Here is a 13796-nt window from a genome sequence, read left to right as displayed (position 1 = left end):
GTCAAAGCACCGAGTGTTTCTCAGATGCTGGCGCTATACGTCTCCGATGCACAGCACAAAGCCGCCTTTCATGATCCTGGCGCCCGCTGTGCTTTTGAATGTCACTGACGCTTCCTGCTGTTACAGGAAGACGGCATCGTACATTCGATTCGTCGCTGAGTAGGCCATGCCCCAGTAGTTTCCACCGTCAACACGTTCAGCTGGGTTTTACAGAGCAGCACAACATCCCGAGGTACACAGTGTTTTGTGGTAGCTTGTGATTACTGGTGGGTATAAAATTGGATTTGAAATATAAAGGGTGTCCCTGTTTGAGATGAAGTGATGTTCACTATAGGAGATGGATTCCCTCTGACAAAGCAGAATGGAAGATTGGGTCGCATTCAAAGAATGAATTTCCTTTAGGGGTAAACACCATTAATTCTAAAGAGTTCTATAATTCACTTTATAGAACTCTTTACCATGTTGTAATGTCTCATCAAAAACAGAACTGGATCTGTGTTTTCGACTCACTTGTGTGCATTTTTCAGTAAACTTCTAATCTTCCCACGGGGTTTTCCTTTACACCACGGCAGCAGCAGCAGTTCCCAAAAAGCTCCGCCTGATGTTCTACATATCCAGAAAAGGCATTCCTCACCTCTCGATCTCTTGCTAATGTGGCAAGGTGGAGCGGTATGGCAATTCTGAAATAACATTAAAAGGGATTTCCTAGTTATCCAGAGTGTTGTTAATTTTTTTGAGATTTTTATTTTATTTTAATTCATGCAGTCCTTATATTTGAGGAGTTTAGTGGTGCTTGGCTAATGCTAGGCTAGTGCATGTCTGTGGTAACTAGTAGCCTGCATTAAAAACAGTCTGACCCAAGCACAGTGCACCTGAGGCAAATCACTTAAAACACCAGACTACCCATATAAATATCTGATATATAACTAATAACCATTTTGCATTTAAAAGAACTTTGAGCAGCATCAGCTTCCTGGTTGGAAGCTACGCTGCGGCGGAATGATCTGCTCGGTTACCGGATCTATAGTTTGTTTACCTGCGGCTGGCATTACTACACGTGGAATTCACAAAGGAACTTTCTACAAATCAGATATGGCAACGTTTGGAGGACGACCCCATGATTTTGAAAAGGTTTTTAATGCAGGCTACTAGTTACCATAGACATGCACTAGCCTAGCACTAGCCTAGCACCACTAAACTCTTCAAATATAAGAGCTGCATGAATTTAAAAAAAATAAAATCTCCAGAAATCAACAACACTCTGGATAACTAGGAAATGAGACCCCATGTTAAAAATCCTGAAACATCCCTTTAATCCTCTCATCACAAAGTAAGAACACTAACCATAGCTTCACTACAGCCCGGCATTACTGAAAGAGCTGCACAGCGAAGGGGAGCAAGGGGAGGGGAATGGAAGGAGCTTATCAGGAGATGTATCTTGAAAATCAAGGGGAAACTACTGAATAATTTTACTTCAGCTGTTTTAGATCAATATTGCCTAATTTCCCTAACGGTTACGGCCCTGACTCACAGTGGAACGGTTTTAATTCACAGGAGACCATTTATTACAACAATTAACAATGAGTTGTGAATGTGCAAGGCGCAGTTGCCGGCGCGGCATCTCCGAGGCCAGGTGGAGCAGAGTCAGAGAGGAGTAATCCAGGAGAATGGAAGGGGCAGTCCTTTTATGGGAACCCCACAGGAAACACTGGCCCCGGTGTATTTGAGGATCACCTCAAAACAACAAGGCGGCTCCCCTAAGGTACGGGCTGCCACATAACAACAATGTGTAAGATGGAGATAAATTGAAATTGCAAAGAGCATGAAAATCTTCCTCAGCAAATCTTACATTAGTCCTTTAACCTCTTCCCCTCCACTTTAACCAAGTTCAGCTTTACCCAGTCTGCTTTTCGACCTGTCCGGTCAATCCCAGGGAAACACACGTCACGCGGCCCAAACAAACAGGAAGCACGGATGACACATGCGACAGCCAGAGGAGAGGACCTGGTGATGTAAAATCAGCTACAAAGTTGCCCTAACTCATCTTAAGGGCAAAATAGAAACACGTGGGGAGTTGATAGAGGACCAGGATGAAGGATGAAGAGTTTAAACCTTCGAAGATGAAAACTATCAATCGCTATTTTGACCATGTGGATTTGTTTTGAGGCTGCAGCCGTGGAGTAGCTGGAGTTCAACAGTCACTTGTAAGTTTGATCGTCTTTTTTACTAATTATTGCACGGTTTCTTCTTCTTCTTCTTCTTCTTCTTCTTCTTCTTCTTTTTCTTCTTCTTCTTCTTCTGGTACTTTCCGGCAGACTAGGGGCCTCCAGGCACATTGCTGCCTATCCAGGTGAAATCCGGTACCACACTCAGATCACATCCACAGCAGCCCGATGGCTACAAGGAAATCCAGGAGCGCCCTTATAGCGAAATCCTGGCCCTGGGAAGGACTTAGTAGAGTCTGCAGACGAACACAATTACTCTGAGACGCAGGTGCGACAGTTCGAAACAGCTCTGCTCGTTGGACTCTTTACTCTGGGCAGTCAATAAGAACGTGTTTGACAGTTTGATCTTGTGGTTGCAGTGTTGACATAACCCGTCTGCTTCCCAATTTTAGCAAGGTCCCACCCAAGGCCACAACGCCCCAACCTGAGCCTGGTCAGGACTATCGCAGCTCTCCTGTCTTTCCCAGTGTGCATTGATACCGGATTCACAGATGGATTTAAAGAATTTAAAAAGAATATTTTCCTACATTTTCTGCCAGACAGCTAAGTTTACCCTTTAATAGTTGACCTCCACTCTAGCCCTCCCGGTACTACCATGACTCACTGTCTACTCGTTTCTTTATGTACATAATAAGTTGTTAGCGCTTCACTCTGTGACGTTGAGGCATTTTGAGGCTCCGCCCACAAACATGCTCTCATTTTCTGCTTCTGACATTCTTCAAGCATTCCAATTTTTTGCGTCTCCTTTGCAGATGTTTGTGTGTTGCAGATGTTTTTGTTGCTTGTCCAGGGGTGACATGGGGAGGCTGTACTGTGACGCTAGAAGTGTAGAGTTTGTTTTTGCTGATGTGTGAGCTGCAGATTTCAGTTTGGCCACAGCATCTGTTTAAAAGCTCGTCCAGGAAAGACCTCATTTATTGTTTGTTTTTTCTTACGGCACATTTTCATCACGTTTTTTTATGGCTCTGTGGCTTTTTTGTTGCTTATTCATCACTCTTTAGTCATGTTTTTGTTGTTTTGCTTATTGCGGGATTGTTGCTTTTCTGGTACGTTTTTATTGCTCCTTTTTATTACTTTTTTGTTGCGTTTTCATCCTTGTTTTTGTCGCTATTTGGAGATTGATATCTTTAAGATTCGGGTAAGGCCAAACTGGAGAAAATGTGCTCGGTTTAGGGGGTTAAGAGGTTAATTTCCCCACAATCTCCTGCCACAAGCCTTTACCTATTTCTACTTACCTCTGACTTTAAGGAGAGTCTGGACAGTTCAATTCCTTTTTTTTCATATTATTTCATTTTTAATTCATTTATTATAGATTTTTAAGTGTATCCATGTTTTAAACCATAAAGCACTTGAAATGACTTTACTTTAAACTAATACAAGAATCCCTCCATTTTAGAACAAGTCTTTAAACCGCAGGGTCAGGGGGTTTCATCATAACATCCCTGGCCACAGATAAAGGACATTGTTGTTTTGCTCTGTCACCTGAATAATTGCTAATTGAGACGCCTCATTGTGCGCTGGAGGCGGCTGTGGTTCATCCTGGAGCCGCGGCAAACGCCTTTCTCTTCTTTCACGTCGGAGAAAATGAATTTTGAAGGTGATTGCGTAACGGCGAAGCGCTGCGGTCTCCGTGGAAACAGCAGAATAAACAGGGCTTTCATCTCGCTCCTCTTTCTGCTTTTATAAAAGATGGAAGAGAAAAAAACAACAACACGACTCGCTGTCCTGTCGGGGAGCACGAGCGACGTGGGAAAGTGCAGTCAAACTTCAGAAAGAAACAAAAATAAAATAATAGCATGTTCTTCAGATGGCATGGCGGGGGAATGGTTAATTACAGCTCTCTCCTGTCAGGGAAAGCATCTTGGGTTCGTTTGGTTCTTTCACACATGGATCGGCTGCCACAGAATCCAGTTCTTATCTCTATTAAAGGGACATATCAGGATTTTTGACATAGGGCCTCATTTCCTAGTTGTCCAGAGTGTTGCTGGTACCTGGAGATATTTTTTTTTAAATTCATGCAGTTCTTATGTTTGAAGAGTTTCGCGGTGCTAGGCTAATGCAAGGCTAGCGCATTTCTATGGTATCAGCTAGCCTGCATTAAAAACAGTCTGACCCGCTCCACAGTGCACCTGAGGCAAATCACTTATAACACCAGACTAACCACATAAATGTCTGTGTCCATAGAATAATTCTTGGAATATAACTGACCTTGCATCACATGAATGATCGCATTTTGAGGGACTATTTTCTAGCAGATCACTCCGCCGCTGCGTAGCTTATACAACCACGAAGCTGATGCTGCTCAAATATAAGGTATTTTAAATGCAAAATGGTCAAAATTATTCTATTGTGTATATGTTCAGAAAGCATTGATAGTCCTACACAAACTGAAGTAGTTTCAAAAAAGTTTAACAGCGCTTACTACATTAAAAAAAATACAGACAAAGCCTTATCAAAAGTGCAACTTTTCACATCAAAGTAAAGGAACTATAATGATGTGTTGTTGATCGTTTCGAGGGTGTTACATGTACTATTCATAGCGCCAGAAATGATAAACCGTCTATATCAGGAAAATTGTTCTCAGTTTGTTTCCTTCCAGTGAGCTTTCGCTTTGCAGATTTGAGAAAATGCCATCAGACAGTGATCATTGTTAAATTCATAATACTGCAGCGAAAATGAATCTGCTACTGGGAGCCCCGTAACGCATTGTGCCATTGTGCGGAGGTATCCGGACAGGGCTTATGCTGGCGGTGGCGCTGCAGCCGCACTATGGGGCGACTTGTTTCATTCTCCCTCAACCCAAAGTCCCACATCAGCATTTCAGCTAAAACGCCAACGTTAACTTACTGCTATAGAGCTGTGGGAGACGGTCACGCAGGTGAGTCAGAGGTTCGAAGTATTGCTGCTTTAGAGACACTTTTTCCTGCACGTTCCACAAACAGGAAAACTGTCTCTATCAACTGTCCTTCAGCTTTCTTAAAATACCCAAAACATGTCCAGAATTCAGGCTTGTCCTCTCTGAGGTTGGTAGATCCTGCGCGCTGTCGTCTCAGACATGATTCCAGCTTTGAGAAAGTTTTGTTTTGGTTGTAGCTACAGAATGCGCCTGCGAGGCAACTTCAGCAGATGAGACGGTGGCTCATAAGGCTCACTTTACCTAAACCGCGGGCGCGGTAATCCACCGAGATAATGTATTTTTTTCAAAAACAAGACGGTAGTTATTATTGTCAACATTTTTACCGGGGTTTACCGCTACATCGGTAACCGTGACATCCCTAGGGTAGAAATATTAATCAAAATCATATTGTGCGCCAGAGGTTCAAAACTTCAAATTCTGCCCCTGAGTCCATAAGTTAAGCACAATTAAACACTGTAATTAATCTCAGAATGTTGTTGCGTAGTTGGATGGATTTTTCAGAATGTACACTTGTGAGGGCCCAATGTAACCCAGGACTTTTGGTTTTGGCCAATATGTACTAAGCCTGTCGTTGTCCCTGAGTCAATATGAAAGATTTGCTTAACATACTGAGAACATGTGAGGCCTCGTTTTAACCTTTGTTATCGCGGGACACGGCTCCACGTTTACATTCAATAAAATGTCCGTAGAGTGAGGAGTTTGGACCACAGCTAAGTTATTCATTTAGTGGCTTCCCCTTTCATGTTGGAGGAGGATCTCTGTCTCTTCTCTATAAATCCTATCACTGCAGATTAGTGAAGGGGCTTCAACATACAACCTTGTAGGACTCCTGCACCCAGAACAACCTCTAATCATTGTCAGAATTATTAAAAAAAGAAATATGCAGCTGCCAAAAAGGACTTGAGTTATCAGTGTTCGCAATGGTAACTGTCTTGCCTTTTTGTGTGTGTACGTATTCGTGAAATATAGACGTCAACAAAAACGTTATTTGCCTGTTCTGCTAAATTTATAGAGTGTCCTGAAACTGCACATTGCGGCAACACCATAAAGTCCAGTCATTGCCCTTGAGTATAGTGAATATAAGCCGTGTGTTACGTTAACAGCAGTGCGAAGGTTAAAGTCAAGCGAGGCCTCAAATGTTTGCTGTATGTTATAACCTTTAAAATTGACTCAGGGGCCGTGGCAGGTACAGAACATATTGGCTAACGCTTCAAAGTCCCAGAACTGAATGTCCTCGGTTACACTATACATCACTAGCTCAGGCCCATAACTTACTCCAGGTGTTCAATACAGAGTGAAGCCGCTATAGACTGGATGGATGTTAAGGTCACAGGTTGCACATTTTAACACCTTTGACAACAATGAGGTGAAACTTTCTAAGAGGAGAACATAAACAACTTTGGTCAATATGTCACCCCTGACTAAATTGAATATTAAACCAGGAAGTGTTGAGGTGAGTTGTCAAAATATTCCGGCTTGAGAACCTGTGCTCCCCTTACCCTACTATAACTTAGTGTTATTGAGATGTGGGGCAGGTAAATCTTTAACAGGGTTTATGCCTCACAACACTAAGGGTCCGATCTTCAGCCGGGCTCGTCAACAGCGTTGCTTAAGACGATGTTGGAATCTTCTGTACAAACAATAGTGTGCCAGTGCTTTCACCTTTGCATTGCGTAGAGAGAAAAAAAGGTAGGCTGAGGCGTGTTGAGCTACAAACAGTGAGCGCTTGCTGCTTCCTCTCTTTACATTAACATTGTGTGCAGCCTCATACATTTTAAAGGATTAGGCCACCGTTTTTTCCATACTGAGATATGTTCTTGCTTGAGCTTAGACGAGTTGGTGCGTACCTGTCTGGTCGTTGTGCGTGCCCTCAGTCACTCATTTGGCCTCTCCCAGTATATTCCTATAGCTCCAAACGGGGGTGAAGTTGGAAGCGACCACGCCCTTCCACGGGCACCACAAAGACCAGACAGGTACACATCAACTCGTCTAAGCTCAGGTATGACCATGTCTCAGAATGGGAAAATGGTGGCCGGTTGCTTTAAGCACTCACAAGGACAAAATTGTCTCATCTCCCGAATACATCGATGGGTCCCGCTCAGGCGCTAGTATTAGGGCGTTTTCACTCAGGCTCGAGTGAGGTTGACCGCAAGTGGCTCTTGACCCGAGAGCGGCACTCTTGGGTCAGTGTGAATCCAACCACAAGTATCTGGCGCCTCGATCATGTCATCAGTGGTTTCATGTGAGTATTTCTGTTCTGCACTTTTTATTTTTTACTCCAAAATGATACAAAAAATCACTACATGGACTTTAAAACCACACCCTATGACATCATCAGGTGGAACAGAATGGACTGAATATGCGCACTTTAAGCCAGTCTAAACAGCCCTTAAAGGGATATTTTAGTATTTTTGACATAGGGCCTCATTTTCTATAGTTACCCAGAGTGTTGTTGATTTCTGGAGATTTTTTTGTATTATTATTCATGCAGTCCTTATATTTGAAGAGTCGAGTTGGTGCTAGGCTAGTGCATGTCTATGGTAACTAGTAGCTTGCATTGAAAACCTCTGCAAAATCATGGGGTCGTCCTCCAAAATTTGCCATGTCTGATTTGTAGAAAGCTCCTTTGTGTAATAGTAATGCCGGTCATAGGTAAACAAACTACTATAGATCCGGTAACCGAGCAGATCACTCCGCCGCTGCGTAGCTACAACCAGGAAGCTGATGCTGCTCAGACATAAGTTACTTTTAATGTAAAATGGTTATATTTCAGGTTATATATTATTTGTATCTGTAGTTTGGTGTTAAATGTGATTTGCCTCAGGTGCACCGTGCACTGTGTTTTTAATGCAGGCTACTAGCTACCATAGATATGCACTAGCCTAGCATTAGCCTAGCACCACTAAACTCTTCAAATATAAGGACTGCATGAATTAAAAAAAACAAAAAAAAAACAGAAATCAACGACAATCTGGATAACTAGGAAATGAGGCCCTATGTCAAAAATCATGAAACATCCCTTTAAGTTAAGCACAATTAAATGATGTGATTAATTTAAGGATGCTGTTGCGTAGTTGGACATACAGTATTTTGCAAGGACCAAGTGTAACCCAGGACTTTTGGTTTTGGCCAATATGTACTAAGCCTGTCGTTGCCCCCGAGTCAACATGAAAGATTTGTTTAACATACTGTGAACATGTGAGGCCTCGCTTTAACCTTTGTTATCTCGGGACACGGCTCCACATGAACAAACAATGAAATGTCCGTACCTTCAAAACTGGGTGCGTGTTGTTACAAATCTGGATTATCGCCATCTTGCCTCAGGAGAAGTTGGCAGCGTTTGATAAACCTCTTGAGCAACAGGAAGAAAAGAAATTAATTGCAGTTCCTGAATACTCTCTCGATTCCAAGTAATCCTGACTTTCAGCCAAAATGTGTCGCCCGGCCTGGTATTAAAATGTCATTAGGCGATAACACGATTACAGGAGAATTACTCACCTATACAAATCTAATTGAGTTTACCCGATCACACAGAGTTTCACATGTTCTTCAATGAGTCAGCAGTGACACAAGTTGGCAGTGGCGGTCGCTGTTTCCTTAGGCAAGACGCATCACCCACTTTCTGTTTGAGAATGTGTGAAAAGGCAAAGTGATAAAGGCCGGATAGATACAGCTTTGCAACCACGTAAGTCAAGCCCAGTGCAGCTTTTTTATGTATTGTTTTTTCTTCTTTTTCGAGACTATTAACATTGTAGATTCTCACAGAAGGCATTAAACTAAGAACGATAATCACAGACGTTAAACCATTTCAGGGACGACCTCATGAAGCTCATTGAGAGAATGAAATAAAAGGTGGCAATTTTGAAGAATTTAGATCAAATGTAGAACATGTTTTGAGTTATTTCACCCGTTTTGGTTTTCCTCGTAATTCAATATGTTCAAGATAAATGTCTTCAATGAGAATCACACAAAGGAAAAAGTGTTGAAAATAAAGAAAAGCCAGAACATTAAAAGTATCCATCCATCCATCCATCCATCCATTTTCTTCCACGTTTCCGGGTTTTGGGGTCAGCTGTTGGAGCTGCCCAAATCACATAGCAAGAGCTCTTTATGGCTCCTCCTGCAGGTGGTGGGTCCACAGAAAGACGGCCTCATGGTTCTAACCGGGCCTGTTGGTCTCTCATAAGGAGCTTCTGAACCGCTCTTTGTCTGACCCGTCACCTCAGACCTGTTTGCCCTGGGAGACCCTACCAGGGGCATGAAGCCCCCGACAACAGAGCTCCAGGATCCTTCGGGCTCAAACCCCTCCACCATGTTAAGGTGGCGGTTCCAGGAGGGGTTGATCGGGACAATGCATGTTAATGAACATACTGTACATGGATATTGCCTGGCCTGCCAAACTACATGCTTTTTCATAGATATTTCAAAGACATATAGTCTGGGAGCGAGCATGATCTCAATGATTTGACGCTAGATATGTCTCAGCAACAAGCGGCAGGAAGCCTTTCCAAAAACGTCCTTATTTACGAGGAACGCTTCGAACGCTGTTTCTTGCTCCGGTTTTGCTCTATTGTTTTGGTAGTGTGTGGTGACGGCTTCCGCCTCTTGGGGAAAATGAAGTCCCGCCTCTAGGTGCGTGATTGGACCGATTTGGGTGAAATCGTGAAATGATAGGCTGCGAGGAGCTGTCCAGACGGTTCTTCTTTTGAACAGAGAGGAGGAGTGTCTGGCAGGACAGGCAAACATAGATACATGTACCGAAGGAGCCTCCAGCGCATCATGAGAGCAGCGGAGAAGATCTTTGGAGCCCCTCTCCCCTCCATTAAAGACCTGTACTCCACCCGTCTCACCTGCAAAGCATTCAGGATCATCAGAGACCCTTCGCACCCATCACAGTCTCTTCAAGGTAATGCCTTCAGGGAGGAGACTGCAGAATCCACGGTCAGGTCCAGTCAACTGAAGGACAGTTTCATACACCAGGCAATCAGGAAGCTGACCTCCCTCCCTTCCCTGTCCTCCCAATGCTCCAACCCCTTACCCCTCGTCTCCAGCACATCCCAAAGATTCTCAATGGGGTTAAGATCCGGACTCTGTGGAGGCCAATCTATGTGAGAAAATGATGCCTTGTGCTCTTGAATCACTCTGTCACAATGTGAGCCCGATAATTCCTGGCGTTATCATGTTGGAATATGCCCCATCAGGGACGAATCAATACACTTATGGAATAACCTGGTCATTCAGATGATCTCGTTCTTTCGGCTCATAGTGTTGCTCAACTGCAGTGACCCCAGATCATAACAGTGTATTTGGGATAATATCCGGTTAATAGATGAAGAAGAGGAGAGTCTATTGGGCTTGTGACGGGAATGGGAGACAGACAGGTGTTATCAAACTTTTCTTTCTTCTTTTAATATAACTTTGAAATATTCCAGTAAATGTTTCAAAAGTTTGGATTCCTGAAACAGATTTGGTCTCGTTCAGTATGTGTTTCTGTTTATCTCCGTGAGCCAGGACGCTGAGCTCACTTAAGCCTCCGTTATTGAAGGGAAAGTCCCCTTGACGTCTGCTCTAATACGAATAGGATGACTAATTTGCAGCGTATTTTCATCTCAAATCCAGTGCCCACCATTTGGCCTCGGGTCAGCCCAAGCATTTCTCCTTTATCTTCACACATTGATTTTGTTTTTCTCCTTTTCAGATCGCAAATGCTCTGACTTTCTTCAGACTATAACATGTACAATAGACTCATTCTCATTAAATAAAGATGGATACACCAATGAGGACAGATTATCCCATATAGGACAAATTAATCTCCTGCACGTGGGGCTTAATAATAGACTTGAAGACAATATTCTGGTGCATCAGCGTTGGTATTTTACATTGTATAATTTGGAATCATGTCTCTGTAAGAATTAAAGCAGAACTAAGTAACTTGTTTACCTTAATAAATCCTTTCTTTAGTCCCTCTGGGGGTAATACAAGTGTTAATGGGATGATTGGGGGGTCTTTCATCCCCCCCTGGTGTCTCTGGGCAGAAAAACACAATTGCAACTTCACTGGCTGCGAGTCGGAGCCACCAACACACACACTAATGGAATCACGAAGAAGAAGCTAACAGGCTAACGGGCTAAGCTAACTGCAGGCTAGCACCACTTTAACAGTATTTACAGCCTTGTTTGAGTGAAAAAAAATGATCTCCATTGTGTAGGTGGACGTACAATATCCCTCTGTCCCTTTGTCTTTTCTGTCAGCGTAGTATTTACTCTCACGGACAATTAATAAGTAAAAAAACTTAACTTACTACGACACCTGCAGTGGCGCTTGTGGCCTCTAGGGGCATAAGTTACTTTGTACTGCTTTAAAAAGTAACAATGAAAAACAGGTGCTAGAGCTGGAGAAGACCTTGACTGGGGCACCTCCTACTGGCAGCTGTGGGGAGAACTCTCTTAAAGGAACAGGCCACCGTTTTTCCATATCGAGATATGTTCTTACCTGAGCTTAGACGAGTTTATACGGACCTGTCTGGTCTTCACGCGTGCCCTCAGTCACGTAAACACAGCACAGACGGCGTTAGCATTTAGCATCTCCTCCTCTATAGCTCCAAACGAGGTGAAGATAGAAGCAACCGAGCTCTTCCACGTCTTCCCCATTTAAATATGGTTACGTGAAGTTCGATATCCACACAGTAATGTGAAGATATCACTGCGCGGATGTCGCACTACTCCTGATATTACTACGCCTTACAATATAGTTCCCCTTTTTATCCACTTAGAAAATCCACATTGATTAATTTTATGTAATTATACTTACTTAGACTACAACTAGTCTAAGCTAAGTGTGGTAAGACGGGCTTTGGAGGCCTGTGTTTGGGTGCGCTCTTACCTGTCGCCCCGTCGCGCTGGCTTGGTGGACTATATAAGCGCTCCCATTCTCGTTCGCTCCGTCTTTGCCCCACACGCTCTTCCGGGTTCTCTGTGTTGGCCGCCTTGTCCTCCAGCTCCAGGTAGTTTCCAATCCATGTCCAAATTCCTAACATAACGCTTTTGAAGCAAAATCCGTTCTTTAAGCAGCTGCTTTGTGTCGCTTTGTAGTGCCGCTGTTGGCCGTGAGCTCCGCATCACTGCGCTCTATCGCTTGGCACCATTTCTGTGCGCGCAGCGTGACGCCTTCGTGCAGGTAACTATCACCTCTGCCCATTCACTCGTCCATGCGGACTTCAAACAGTCTTAAGTCACTACTAACCAGCGCTTTGGTCATAGCCACGCTGGAGGCCCAGCCGACGGCTTAGCACGCTGCTCTCCACGTCAACCAGCCGTGGTCCGTGCGCATCCACGCATCCTCAGCGGTATGTTTTTCCTTTAGTTGTTTTTGTAGCTCCTGTTTCCACTTAGGTTTAGTTTAGTAATCCAAATTCATTTTTTGTAGGTGTCCTCAGTGGTCTGCAGTGGCACTGGCACGTTGCCTCCGCTGTTTCTTTGCTGTTTCTTTTCTGTGTTTTGTTTTTGATTTGTTCTACTCCGTTGTGCGCTTGTTCGCGCATTACGCACTGGTGTCTTAAAGCGGACACGTCCTGCTGAGATCTCTGGTGTGCCTGGAGATTGGCACCGCACTCCAGACCGCTAAAGTGCATCCACTGCCTATGCCCTGTGTTCTGTTTGCCAGGTAGGCAGGAGGTTTTAAATGCCTGAACCTCTTTTTATTTGAGTAATGTGAGCTCATTTTAAACCCATGGTATTTTATTAACCATTGTAAACACATTGAACACAACTGAAATTAAATGAAATGTTTCCTATTGATGCAAAATAAACTTTGTAAACTAAATGGAACCAGTGCCTTTGCTTCAGTATACTTACTTGCGAGCCTCTAAGCTGTAGTACTCTCTTTTCCCCAGGAAGTCTGGGGTGGCGTTGTTGGAGAATCAATACCATTCTAAGACTATCATTATATTATAGTCTGTTAACCCCTCAGTTGCCACATAAGGTAAGAACATATCTCAGTATATAAAATGCCCTATTCCTTTAACCTCTTAACCCCGCCTAAACCAAGTGCATTTTCTCCAGTTCAGCTTTACCCAAATCTACAAAACTCATCCAAACGGATCACTTTCCTAGCGTTGTTGCCACATTGTCATCACTTTTTCATTTTCATCCTCATGTACGTCTAGTTTTTGTCGCTATTTTGACACAAGAAGCTTTTAGATTTGGGTAAAACCAAACTGGAGAAAATGTGCTCGGTTCAGGTGAGGGTTAAAACTACCTTTCAGTTTCGGTTTACGCCGTGGTTTACTGCTTCAGCGCGGCCTGATAGACACACTTTGGGCCTGATTATCTCAGTCAGGGGCTAAATTGCGAGTTGTTCTTAAAATGAGCACTTCACTTCACACCTTGGAGACAAATGTAAACAGGAAGTACAGAACAAAGCACTGACACAGGAAGTACCAGCTGAATTAAACAGGTTTACCCGAGGATTACTCAAAACTCCAGGTGATGATTGAACATTATAACATGGTTTAAAGCTCCACAAAGTCGGTTTTGTATTATATGTCCACTTTAAGTACAATCCAGCTTCGAGCTAAATGAAATCCAGTATCAGTTGTGATGAGGACAGAGCTCTTTGAACAAGCCCTTGGAGCAGTGAAGTGCCTTTGATTCTGC

The 13796-nt window shown here is 43.5% G+C and overlaps 1 long non-coding RNA gene across 1 annotated transcript in view; it reads right to left on the bottom strand.

Annotated features, from left to right (window-relative positions):
* LOC306975361 overlaps positions 1–11264 on the bottom strand; it is an 84342-nt gene extending 73078 nt beyond the window's left edge. Inside the window, exon 1 of the long non-coding RNA XR_013793694.1 lies at positions 11083–11264. This is a non-coding gene — a long non-coding RNA (uncharacterized lncRNA). The remainder of the gene's footprint in view (positions 1–11082) is intronic.
* Positions 11265–13796: the final 2532 nt, after the last annotated feature.

Source organism: Gobius niger (assembly GCF_951799975.1).
Source record: "Gobius niger genome assembly, chromosome: 15".
Taxonomy (NCBI): domain Eukaryota; kingdom Metazoa; phylum Chordata; class Actinopteri; order Gobiiformes; family Gobiidae; genus Gobius; species Gobius niger.
This window is presented reverse-complemented; position numbering and strand designations above follow the sequence as displayed.